Raw genomic sequence first — 14,142 nt, 5'->3', positions numbered from 1 at the left:
TTTCTAAAGTTGAATTTTAGTTGAGACGTGAAATAGCATTAAGATTAATTTAAATGGGTTGTAATTATGTTGATGGGTTATAATCATGCTGATTAGAAACAGGTACGTGAAGCTTATGATCAATCGGGCGAGTTAAGATACATAATAAATTGAATCTTTGGAGTTGCATAAAGGTAGCCGACATAGACTACGCTGGACCTGGTTTGGCTTAATATTTTGACTAATGTTACTCTGGGATTAATATCTTATTTATATATAATATTTAAATATTGGCGAAGCCCGCAAATGGAAGTGAAAAGCCGAAGATCAAGTGCTCGGATTTGGACACCAATACACATCAAAGTGCAAGTTTCTAATATTGATAATGAATTATGAATAAGTTTTAAAATATGTACTATCTTTGATTAAAAGACAAGTTCATACAGATATTATTCGTGATGTTCGGATATTATACGTGATGTGTGGATACATGTTAGGACTTTTGGTACTGTTGACATTACTTATTATCACCAACGATTTTTTTAATTGAGTCGTTCCGACCCTGACCTGTTTCGACCCTGACCCGTTCCGACTCATAACCCATTTCGACCCAACCCAACCCATTTCGACCCAACCCAACCCATTTGCCACCCATATGTTTAATGTATATTGACGTGTTAGGTGAGTTGTACCTCTTAAGACACAATTTAAAAAAATATTCAAAAATAATAATAAAAAAATCATAAGTCAAATTATAAATAAAAAACGGAAAAAGTAAAAAAACTAAAACATTTCCTCCGTTGTCCTTGTTAAAAAAAATCGACCTGAAACCTGTTTTGACACGTTCCGACCTTGACCCATTTTGACCCGGACCCGTTATGACCCGAACCTTTTGACCCTGACCCATTCCGACCCGAACCATAACACCCCTTTTTTTAATTGACCTGTTTCGACCCATAATCCGTTCCGACCTAACCCAACCCATTTGCCACCCCTATGTTTAATGTATATTGACGGGTTAGGCGAGTTGTACCTCTTAAGACACAATTTAAAAAAATATTCAAAAGTAATAATAAAAAAATTATAAGTCAAATTATAAATAAAAACGGAAAAAGTAAAAAAACTAAAACATTTCCTCCGTTGTCCTTGTTCAAAAAAAAATCGACCTGAAACCTGTTTTGACACGTTCCGACGACCCATTTTGACCCTGACCCGTTATGACCCGAATCTTTTGACCCTGACCCATTCCGACCCGAACCATAACAACCCCTTTTTTTAATTGACCCGTTTGGACCTGACCCGTTTCGACCCATAACCCGTTCCGACCCAACCCAACCCATTTTCCACCCCTATGTTTAATGTATATTGACGGGTTATGCGAGTTGTACCTCTTAAGACACAATTTAAAATTATATGCATAATGGCCCATTAAATATTTCAAGGCCCAATATGATCCATTAGGACATGTATGAGTTGTTTTTGTCTATTATGGTCTAATATGACTCCTTATAACACGATATAACCCTTAAATATCTAATGTTACATATCACATGCCATAATAGACCACTAAGAGATTTCAAGCCCTAATATGACCCATTAGAGAGACTATGACATGAAAAAGGCTATAATGGGCCACTAACACCAACAAGGCCCAATAAGACCTATGATGAAAGTATCACATGTTATCGGCCATTAACATCTAACTATGACTAATGACATTCCTATACAACCTTCTTAGAGCAACTATGATGTGATAAAGGCTATAATGGGCCACAAACACCAGTTAAGGTCCAATAAGGCCCATTGATGAAAGTAAGACATTTTGTTGGGCGTTAACCAAACTATAACTCACTAAACTCATATTCAACCCTTTTAGAACAACTATGATATGATAGAGACTATAATGGGTCACTAACAACAATCAAGGCCCAAGACGGCCCATTAATTCAAAGTATAACGACCAACTATGCCTATGGCTCACTACACTCATATACAACCCTCTTGTAGCAACGGGGACATGATAGATGCTATAATGACCACTAGTATCATTCAAGGCCCATTGATGAATGCATGACATGTTTTGGGCGTTAACATCTAAGTAGGACTAATGATAGTCATATACAAACTTCTTAAAGCAACTATGACGTAACCAAGGGACACTAACATCTAACTATGAGTCTATGACTAATGATAGCCAAATAAGGCCTATTGAGGAAAGTATGGTGTGTTTCTGGCGTTAACATCTAATCATGACTAATGACACTCCTATACAACTCTTTTAGAGCAACTGTGACATGATAGTGCTATAATGAGACACTAACACCGATCAAGAACTAGGATGACCCACTAATAAGCGTATGGTTTATTATTGGGCGTTAACACTGATTACTACACTCTTATACAACTCTTTTAGAGCAACTATAAATATCACTTATATTTATTTTATATGTTTTTATATTTAAAATACAATTTGTTATATTATTTAAGGTTTAATTAGTTGTTACACACACACTAACAACTCTTTATTTTAATTAAAAATAAAAATATTTAATTCTATTTATTTCCTATTAATTTTACTTCCCTCAAAATTTAAAATTAAATTCACCCCCTCTTTTCTTTAAAAAAATTTGAATTACCCTCTCATTCTTAAATCTAATTTCTAATTAACCTACCTTTTTTTCTTTCTTTTCATTACTTCTTATTCTTCTTCTTCTTCTTCATCTCTCTACACCCACCATCTTTCATCTTTAATTCTCTAACTCACTCAATTTTTAACCAAATCCTTTGATTCTGGGCTCTAATCTTATTATTTTTGCGAGAGGAATTCACGTATGGTATCGGTTTCCATCAATTCTATCTCGATTTTTGCCGGATTCGTGTTGAGTGTGAAGAACCCTAAGAACCAAGTTTGGGGATTTTAAATTTTAAGTGTTATTTCTTGTAATTGAATCTTAGTACATCTTCTTTCATCGCTAAAAATGTATGTATTTCACTTGTAATTGAAGTTTAATACACCTTCTTTCATTGCTAACAGATTCGTTTTTGTTTATTTATTGGTATGTAACTTCATGTTAAACGATTATTATTGAACGATTGTCGATTCTAGGATATAGTACTATGAGTCTAGTTTCGAGAAAGGTAAAATTTGTAATTTTTGGACGAGTTTTGAATAGTTTTTATAATCTTACAAAAACACTAGTCAAAGCTGATTTGGGGAGTTATATTCTGGTCTGTCTTTCCGACACCATAACTCCCTATTGACAAAACCAAACGGGTTGGTTCCAGTTCTGAAAATTAGTATTATGAGCTTTGAAGACAACCCAATTGATCTTGCACAATTTGGATTAATGAGTTGATAGAACCATTAAACAAGTGTTTGTTGTGCAATCTGCTGAATTGTTGGTATATATCTTTAATGCTTGAATTATTGTGAGTTTTGTATGCATGAGAAAAATATAATAAAAATTGATTGAGAAACCTAATTCAAATATTATACTGTGGTAAATTTTGTAGAATTTATTCCTCATCTTTTCATAGTGAATAAAATCAGTTTGTACATGTTATAATCTGTCTCGTGAACTAAGTGATCATAAGTTAAGTTGTATGATGAATGTTTGGTTGATTTGTCATGATACGATGTGTGAATACATGTTAGGACTTTTTAGTACAGTTGTCTAATGTGATTGTGCGTGAAGGTCGTTGTGCTATGCGTCGATTCAAGTTTTTTATTTTTTTATATTTTTTACCCTATATATGTATCATATATTTTTCTCTCTTTATAGGGTTGGAACACAGAAAAATGGCTAAAGAAGTCCGCGAGCGGGAGAGACAACCGCACGAAAGAGGGTAATGATGGCAGTATATCTCAGCATACGGGCGGTTCAATAGGGTTTGATGAGCATCGTATCCGCTTGGTAAGCTAGTTTTATTTGTAAATTCAATCTTAAAAAAATAGGTCAAAAATTATAATTGTTTGTGCTTTAACGTTTATTACATTACTTCTTATTAGGAAAAATGACATGGTCAAAAAGTTAAGTGGATTGAAGTATTCTTAGATACCCACCTTAGCAAAGAAAGCAAGAAAAAATATTGGGTGGGCGAGCTCAACATTAATAGCCTTGTTGGATTTGATTTTTGTACGGATGAGTCAGAACACGCATTTGTAAGTTATCTTTATCAATTTTCATTTTGTTATATAATTAGGTATAACATATCAACCAGGGGCGAACAAATGAAATAGACCGTTTCATATTTCATATACATGTGGTAACATAAAAACTGCTAACACTATAATTTAATATACATGTGGTATACTCATAAACGGGTTGGTTCGGTTTATAACTAAAAATTTGAAATGAAAATTACATACTGATTTTGTGGGTGTAATATATAAACGGGTTGGTTCGGGTTCAGGTCCATGAAACCAAACCGGAACCAAACCGTTAGTAACGGTTTGGTTTGGTTCGGTTTAAAAGTTATACGGTTTGGTTTTGGTTTACATAAATTAAAAACCATTACCAACTGTTTGGTTTATAGTTTGACGAAAAACCGCGAAAACCGGACCGTGAACACCCCTACTTGGCTTTGAGGTTTCGCCTTACATTAACCCATTATTAGTTATGATGCTAATATTTTTAACAATTTTAGGTTCAAAAAGTTAGAGCCGAAATAGAAAAAGAACTAGAAAATAAAGGAAGTCAAGAAACGAGTTGGAAGAACGAGCAACGAATGGAACAAATGAAAAAAGAACGCAAGGAAAATGAAGAAAGGAGGCAAAAACAATCTGATGAGCTTATGATAAAGTTTGAGGTCGGTAGTAATTAGTAGTAGTTTCAAATATTTTGAATTTATAACTTATTAGCGAAGGTTTGGTAATGTAAACCTGTTTTAAATTTATTTTGTTGGGTTTGTTAAACTTATGAAAAAACATGTTTTGAATTTATGCTAATGTGTTTAGTTACATTTTTAGCCACATTGACAATAAACTCCAGTGTCTATATGATATGACTGGCCACACAATACATCACATGTGTGACGAAAAGTTTGACATTAGCCACACTTTAAATTAGAAAAAGCATTATGTGTGACAAATGATAATACAATAGCCACACCACAAACTACAAAAGAGTGCTTGACTGGCAAGTTCACATTTTTAGCCATATTGACAATAACCTCCAGTGTCTATAAGATATGATTAGCCACACAGTACTTCACTATGTGTGACGAAAAGTTTGACAATAGCCACACTTTAAATTACGAATAACATTATGTGTGACAAACGGTAAGACAATGGCCACACCACAAACTACAAAAGAGTTTTTGACTAGCAAGTTCACATTTTTAGCCACATTGACAATAACCTCCAGTGTGTATATGATATTATTAGTCACACAGTACCTCACTATGTGTGACGAAAAGTTTGACAACAGCCACACTTTAAATTAAGAAAAACATTACGTGTGACAAACGGTAAGACAATAGCCACACTATAATCTACAAATGAGTGTTTGAGTGACAAGTAAACATATTTAGCAACTTTTAATATAATATCCAATGTCTATATCATATAATTAGCCACTCTATTATTAAATTTAAGTGGCCATTTCTTTGCTATATCCACACGGTATAGGTCACAATGCAAGCTTAACACAACCCTATTGGCCACATTAATATAAAATTCATGTGGCTGAAACATGAATTCATGTGGCTATATAGATGCAATGGTCACTCATAGTAAATTGTCATGTGACCATTTTCTACCGTTTAGCCACACTTATTGGAGAGGCTTCTTGATGGCCAGCAACTAATGCCTATACCCTTTAGCCACACTTATTACCACATAAGGCCACTAAAAACTCTGTGTGGCCATATCATACCCACGGTGTCACGACCTTTAGACACATATGACCTGAACCAAATGTGTGTGGCTAAAGGCCTACGACCACACTTTTTTTGTGTGGTCGAAGGTCAATTCTCACGTAGTGGGCCCGTACAATGGATAAACTCATAAAAGGACAATGATGCTAAGATAGCTTAAGAAATGGTAAATCCTCAGACAAAGATGCAGATTTCTATACCATTTTTCTGCAATTTAATTCCAAGAAAACCATTTCCAACATTTTATTTACCATAAAATAAACAAATATGGCATAAAATAGGGACGTTAGGTTGGGATGAAGAAAATCAGTCATAGTCACTGTAAAGCATTCTTAACCTATCTCATATACTCATCTCTCTTATTATACTAAAACGCATAACATTTCTTTCTCCTGTTTATTTAATTAATTTTATTTATACTTTTATTATTAAGTTTTCTTTCTCCTATACTTATAACCAATTCAATAAATATTAAAAATAAAAAGGGCCAAACTTTGTTTCTCTAAATTTACAAAAATAACTACATTTTCTCTCTCCATTCTATAATTTGCAATCACAATCACTCAAAACTTCACCCTATAATTTACGAACTTCTCTCACATAATTTTTGGGGATTGGATGGGAATGATCTAATAGAACAAAAACGGACAACCATTGCAACTTCTGACAGATTTGCCACTGGTAATGATTTTCCAACAAAAATGATGAAATATGGATTGTTGGAAAATTTTTTTTATCAGATTTTAATACTTATATATATATAGGTAAGTTAACGTACAATAATTGCTTAACGTACATTGCGTAGGCGAAATACGTTCAAGGTTAAAAACACTAAAACTTTCAAGCCAAATTCCCAACCTTAAAACGTTCAAGCAGAAAAACTTAAACATTCAGGCTAAAATCCTGATACATTCAAGGTTAAAACCCATCATTCAAAACTCAAAATTAATCGATTGAAGCTTCAAATTGATGATTAATTGGATCAATTTCAAGGTTAATTAATCAATTAGGTTCAACAATTTCAATTTCAATTGGAAATTGAACAACTGGCCTCCGAAAAACGATCGATGGTGGTGACGGAAGAGAGCAGTGCTCACGGTGGACGGTCGACTTTGACGGGACGACAGAGGCGATGGACGACAAACAGATCACGTAGTTGTGATTTTAGGGTTAGTGTGTTTTTGAAATCAAGGGGGTAAGGGTGCCGTGTACGTAATGCACATAATTTTCTAATTGTGAGAATCAAGTAGTGTAATTATATATAACAAGGGTTGCAAAAATCCTGACTATGCGCCGATTAATACACCCGATTAATCCCCCTAGGTCCGCACCTGCTTAGCCTCGTCCGCACATGCTTAGCCTCGTTGGACCGCAGTTATAACAATAACACACTAAAACGATGTGTTTTTTTGCGAGATTACACGTATCATATCTATATCTAAACTAAAATGAGGGCAAAATGGTCATTATAACATTAAATGAATCTCACTATTTCATTTTTCTCCAAAATAGTTATACGATTGCCCCTTTTAACTTCAATAAAATTTTAAAAATTTAAGGAATAGTTATAACTTTTGTCTATTATCTTTTAACTATCTATGGTTTATAATTTCATTTTTAACCCAAATACCCCCACGATTTTTAAACGGTTATAACTTTTTCATACGTTAATATTTTTTTTTTTAAATTGCACCATAAAAACGAGTATTTAGTTCTCTTTAATTTGAGTATGATAATGTCATAGTTTCTTTTCAGTTAAAAAAAATAAAATTTTACATATAGCCGTTTTCCGTCCAGTTTTGATGGTCTTAAATTAAACCATGAGCCAAGCCATTATTAACGGTTTTTGGTCACCGAAAATTGAAAATAAACCGTTGAAAATTACTCAACAAAATCAAACCATTAACAATGGTTAGGTCTGTTCCGTTTGTACTTCGATATTAAAATGAGTTTAAAATAAGAACTATGAATACCTATACCAATAAATGGTTTCACGGTTACAAACGAAACGACGTGCACCCATAAATCTATAATGTGATTACCAAGGTCCGTATTTCCCGCTGGATCGCGCGGGTACTCGTCTAGTATATATATATATATTTGAACCGTGAAAAAGGTTCAAATAAGAATAAGGAGTTTCCTATGAATGGTAAGAAACAACAAAATTTTGACATTTGGCATTACAAATGATGGTGAAAGAACAATTTTAGGAAACTATGTCGGTTATAGTGATGAAAGAGTAATTCTAGGAAACTATGTCGGTTTTTGGTAATTTTAAATCTCAACCATTGATTAGCATAATCCAATGACTATGATTTATTCCTAGTCTTCCTAGAAAACTACTTCTTTTTAGTATAACCCTCCTCAACATAAGTACATAACCAATATACTCCTAAATATTTATATAAATCACCTACACGGCTACACTTGTAGCTTATAAGATTCGGATAATTCACTTTTAGGATGTATTTTACCACCACACCGCATCTCTTGAAGGCTGTTCGCATGAACCATGTACCGTCTTCTAGTTTAAAAACGTTTTGCTAATTGCTCTTTTAGTAGTGCAACAACCCAAATTTTGTTTCTTTTTTAATTTGTTATTGTTAGCGGTGGGTCAGCTTTCACCATTAAATTCAATATTATTTTTGGTAAATTCAACTTTAATGGATAAATCGTAGGGTAGCGTTTGTTATGCAGTAATGACAGGTGGAATGAAATGATTAATTACGTGAGAATGAAATAAGAGGTGTTTGGTTGCACAATGAGATGAAATCATCCATTACACATGGAATCCCATTCCATCAAAACCATTTCTTCCCACCCCTTTCTTTTTTTTCATTCCATTCCTCATTCAACCTACTTTCTCAACAACACCACAACAAACACCGCCACCACCACCACCACTACCATAGCCACCACCATCATCTGACCACCACCGCCATCGTCACCACCACCACCTCCGCCGCCACCACCTGACCGCCACCGTCGCCATCACCACCTCCACCACCACCACAAACATATTTTGGCCTGAATCTCGCCAGAAACCGCTGCTTTTGGTCGGAATCTCATAGGAAACCACCTATTTTGGTCGGAATCTCACCGGAAACCGTCATTTTGGCCAGATTTAACCATTGACCGATTAATTAGCTGACTAGCCCAAAATTAATCAGTGAAGTGGGGACTAGCAATTAATCGGTGCCTAGTCAGGATTTTTACAAAACTGCTTATACTCATCCTGCAAAGGCGTTTTTAGTCCAAGACCGCTTGTTGATTCCTTTGATGAGATAGTGAGAATTTAATTTGTTGTCACAAACTTGTAAATTTATAATCTCTTATTTCAAGTGTGGATTTCCAATTCCAATATTCCATTACCATGACACACCGTTATCTAACTTCTAAAAATGCTCTACCGCGAAACACGTACACGTTTTCTTTTCTAATCTAGATCACAAATGTATGGAAAAACTACCTTCAATTGCCTATGATTTATCGAGGGGTCCTCCTAAAAAATAATGCTCTTCCCGTTGCTGACATTGTCGTTGAACAATTCGATGTTCATGTTGGACCGTTCGAGCTATAGTTTTGTGATATCTTTCCAAAAGCACTTAAAAGCATCAAATTGAAGTTTTTTTGCTTTTTGGAGGGGCATTTTGGACATTTTGCCCCTCCAAAAAGCAAAAAGCAAAAAAAAAAAGCTCAGCCAAACACCCCTAAACTGCATCTCCATATTCGGCCACCAAAGCGAATATATTTAATTAATTGGTTTCACCTGTAGGCTTTCGGTGTTATTACCGTCCACCATTTCATTGGTAGGGCTTTGCAAATGTATGCCCTGAATTCCTAGTCCACTAAGGTCTTTTGGAGCTAAGATTTTATCTCAAGCAATCCATCACTTCGTTAAAGGAATCTTCTCTTAATACCTTTAAGAGATTCAATGACATGTAGAGGAACTTAAAAAAAAAAGATATAAAACAATAATAATAAACTGGGAGGCTTTTGAAAAAAGGCCTTATATCACGCGTTGTGGTGCCATTGTGGAGATGGAAATGAGGCCAAAACGTCGGGCACACTGCCCCGGCTTGTTTTGGTCTCGGCTAGCCACGTTGTGTACACAAATATGGTAGTGGGAGGGTTTGGCCAATCACAATTTTATGTCTTTTAATTTATATATTTATTTATATTTAAAAAGTAATAATTGTGTAATGATTGAAAGGGGTTGGGGCTATTTTTACCATTACATCACTTTTTGCAAAACTAGTCATTGCTAAAAAAGACGACACGTGTCAGAAAACACCCCTATATGATAAGTTACCACTACACGTGGTCTTAATAAGGATTATTTTACCTCGAGGAAGAGGGTCTTTGATTTCCAGAAGAAGTGCTTGTTTCAAATTTAATAAGAATCGTTTCCAATTCTTAATTAAATTCATTTAGAAGTCAACAGTACCATGCCCAAATAAATAAAAAGGAGAGGAAATGAAATATCGTTTGTCGGCCTTGTCTAACTCCACATTCGTTAATCAGTTCCTTGGTGTGTGACCGCTAACTAGTATGGATGATACAACAGAGGATAAAATCTTTTTAACCCATAATCTCCATAGTGCTAGGAAATTCTTTTGTTCTAATATATAATCGAGTAATACTTAGATGAGTGTAAAGAAAGTCTTCTCGTAATCACTCGTCTTATATTTGCACCTAATTAGTTATTTATCTGCTCATAGCCGAGTTCTACTCTATGGTTAAATGAGTTAATTGATCAAGGTTGAGATTATACGAGCTTGGCTTTGGTTCAGCTTATTAGTTCGTTTACACTTATAGTGCCACGTAGGTGAAGAGCAGTTGGATTCTCGCACCACGCGGGCAGAACCATAGAAATCCTTAAATAACCGATTTTGTCAAGAAGAAAGTCAATACTATTTTTATAATATTTTGGTTAAAATGTTTATTTTTCTTATTTCATTCTCTCTCTATCTTTTGCCTTTTTAACGCATCGGTGGCTCCACCATGTTACATGAACCAAAACCCCTTTGGTCATTACTCAAAATTAGATAAATTTGGTTTTCTTTGCAATTCTTTATATTTATGTAAAGTCTTATCAGACATTTGACTTGTCGTATGCTAACCTCCCTTATGTTGGCCATGAGACCCATTGGTAGAAAACGACCAATGGTGGCATACATCATATAAATATTGGGGTACGATTATATAGACACATACAATATTTAAGTAGATGTTATATTATAATATTAGTAAAGAATCATATATTCATATGTAGATCACTAACATATTAACCTGGAAACTATGTCACTTTTAGGTGGATATTAACAATGAAGGATTTGAGCAATGCTTTGTGCAAAAATTGTCGGTTCGAACCCAAATCCCACCCGGGTTGTTGTCTCACCGTGTGTTACGCCAGAGAGTTCTGCTCTTGTAGTGGCATAACAACTATAAGGTGACAGTCGACAGTATGGTTTCCCGGGGGAACGGACAAGCCAAACTCTAAAGCCCGTGTGTGCCTGGTTAAGACAATATTGCATGGTCTGAATGGGGCATCGGGGCTCTCCAATTTGAAAAGTGCGGTAGCCTAAATAAAAAAAAGTCGTCGTTAAAAAAGCATATCAACCTGGTTTCATTTATATGCATTTAAGTGAAAAAAACGTTCAATTTTGATCTTTGGAGTTAGAATTTTCATGAAATGAAAATATATTTATATTGTTAAATTTTGTCGCCCATCCATGCGGTCCATGAAAACTGAATACTAACTTGCGTCAAGTTTTTGGGTGATTTGAAGTAGTTAAAAAGGGTACTAGAAATGTTGTTTTTAAACCTACCATGCATAGATCAATTTTGAAGACTACCTCCATAGAAGATATAACTTATTTAAAGGGTATTAACATTTCCTATGAGTTTGAATTTTTCGATATAAAATCTGTTAATTATAATAGTAGTTTTAGCCTTTAGGAACTGCATACTGTATATGCAAAAGGGTTTCACAAAATGAAAAGTTAAGTCAAAAAATTGTATCTTGTAACTTCTGTAGCTGTGTTCATATAAATCAGTAGGTGAACATGTTATAGCAATTGTTTCTGTTTCTTGTCTTACTAAATGATTATAATTTATAAATCACCAAGAATCAACCCGGTGAATCAACCCTACTTTCTAATTCACGTAATTAAGATTATGTCCATTGTTGATTCAAACATTCATTAATCGATCTATTAAAAGTTTTTTGATTGCCATTAAGACATTAATACAAAACAAGAGAACCACATCAAACATTGAATACATAATGGCATACCTTCACTCGCTACCCCTTAGCCATTATTCTTATTACATATATTAAAAGATAACAGACATAAGCAACGATATCGATCATGGTCCCTATTTTTGAAACCAATAGATACCCTTTTTCGTTCCATTACCCTCATCCGGTTCTATAAAGATGCAGTCCTTTGTCTCCCTCCAAACAGCCTCTAGAATGGGCGTATCGTCGTATTTGTAGTATTCACCCAAGATAGGCCTCACTGCCTGCCTGGCCTCGAAAGTATGGTAATGTGGAATTGTTGGGAAGAGATGGTGAACGGTGTGAGTACGGGTAACATCATGGAAAGCATGGTTCAAGATTCCAAAGTTTCTATCGACAGTGGCTAAAGCACCTCGAAGCCAGTCCCATTCGGTGGAATCGTAGTGAGGGATGGAAGGGTGCGTGTGGTGTAGATATGTGAGTAAGATAAAGAAGCCACTCATGACAAGTATGGGAATTCCGTAGATGTTGATCACCCATTGCATGCCCATGATTTTTGCAGCGCGGTAAACTGCATAACAAGTGGCAAAGACTCCAAGATCGGTTAGGAAAATTTGAAAGCGCTCGCTGTCATTAAAGATAGGACTGTAGGGGTAAAAGTGACTTGCGATTCCCTTCTCATATTTCCTGCCATAAAGATTGAATACAAAGTACAAAGGGAAGCCAAGAACAATCTTGAACACGAATACAAGAAATGCGCCTATTGGGTTGTTGAGAAGTTCGGAGTACAATTTATCCGACTTGCGTTTGGGGATCCAAACCTCGTCGTATTCAATAGAGTTAGTGTTGGCATGATGGGTACGATGGCTGTATTTGAAACCAAAATACGGAGTGAGGATCAACGAGTGTACGATGAACCCAATGGTGTCATTAAGCCATGGGTACTCGCTAAACCCATGATGGCCGCATTCGTGGCCTATGACCCATAACCCCATAAGATAAGCTCCTTGGAAAAACCAATAAACAGGCCATGCTACATATGCTAAGGGTTTAGGAAGCATGGGAATGAAGGTATCTGCGAGATAGTATAACGCACCCACAAGGATAAAATCACGAAAAACAGCTGCTAAGGAACGCACCAGAGAACGCTGGAAACAGTGTGGTGGTATTGCTTTCTTTAGATCACTAAGCTCGAACGGAGGTTTTGAGACTGGTACACGTCTGTGAGCTAGGGGTTTGTCGTCGGCACTAGCAACATTCATCCGTCCACCAGCCCCCATTGTTTCAACCTGCAGACATGATTTCATGAGTTTGCATGCATAAAACATATACACGTCTATCTATAGCTATATTCATAGAATTTTATCAAATTATATATGATCGTAGAGATGCATACCTCTGATAAGAGCTCGTTACTTGTGATTGCTTTGTTGTGTTGAAACTTCAGAAGCTATATTGCATATTTATAGCTGTGGTTGAAGTTTGGGTGCTGGCGTCCTATTATGATTTGGCACATGAATTGTACTAATGGATAGTGGACCAGACAAAAGGAGGTTGGTTATTGTTTAATTTCAATTAAATTAATCCAAAAATAAATGTAGGCAAAATCACGAAATCAAACCATCAACCCATTTTGCAGAATTAACCTTTCTCTTAAATTTTACAAAATATTGCCTATACTAGAATTCGAACATGCCTAATTTTATGTGATCGCCAAATCGGCACATAAATTACGTGCATAGGATCCATTCATGTTACGTAGGCGCATAACTTACATATAACGTCATTTTCATGAAAAGAAAAGCTAAATTATGTGTTATATACGTGCCATGTAAACACATGAACATATCGAACTTTATAAAACTACAACTAAATAATACATAAACGAAAGTATGAAGGTTGTAAGTGTAAGGTAAGTGGGATTATAGGTGAAAAAAAGATACTAGACGGTATTTTTATGTATACTTACTTAGGAGTAAGGATGAAGCAATATAAAAGTTTTGCTTGTACAAGAATGAGGTCGGCAATCAACTCAACAAGAA

At 35.2% G+C, this 14,142-nt stretch overlaps 1 pseudogene; it reads right to left on the bottom strand.

Moving 5' to 3' along the window:
• Positions 1-12,101: 12,101 nt before the first annotated feature.
• Positions 12,102-13,866, bottom strand: LOC143564771 (delta(12) fatty acid desaturase DES8.11 pseudogene; annotated as a pseudogene).
• Positions 13,867-14,142: the final 276 nt, after the last annotated feature.

This window comes from Bidens hawaiensis, unplaced genomic scaffold (assembly GCF_021521415.1).
Source record: "Bidens hawaiensis isolate Kalapana, Puna unplaced genomic scaffold, B.hawaiensis_p1.1 tig00022158_1, whole genome shotgun sequence".
Classification (NCBI taxonomy): domain Eukaryota; kingdom Viridiplantae; phylum Streptophyta; class Magnoliopsida; order Asterales; family Asteraceae; genus Bidens; species Bidens hawaiensis.
The sequence above is the reverse complement of the archived record's forward strand: the minus strand, read 5'-3'. Positions and strand labels throughout refer to the sequence as shown.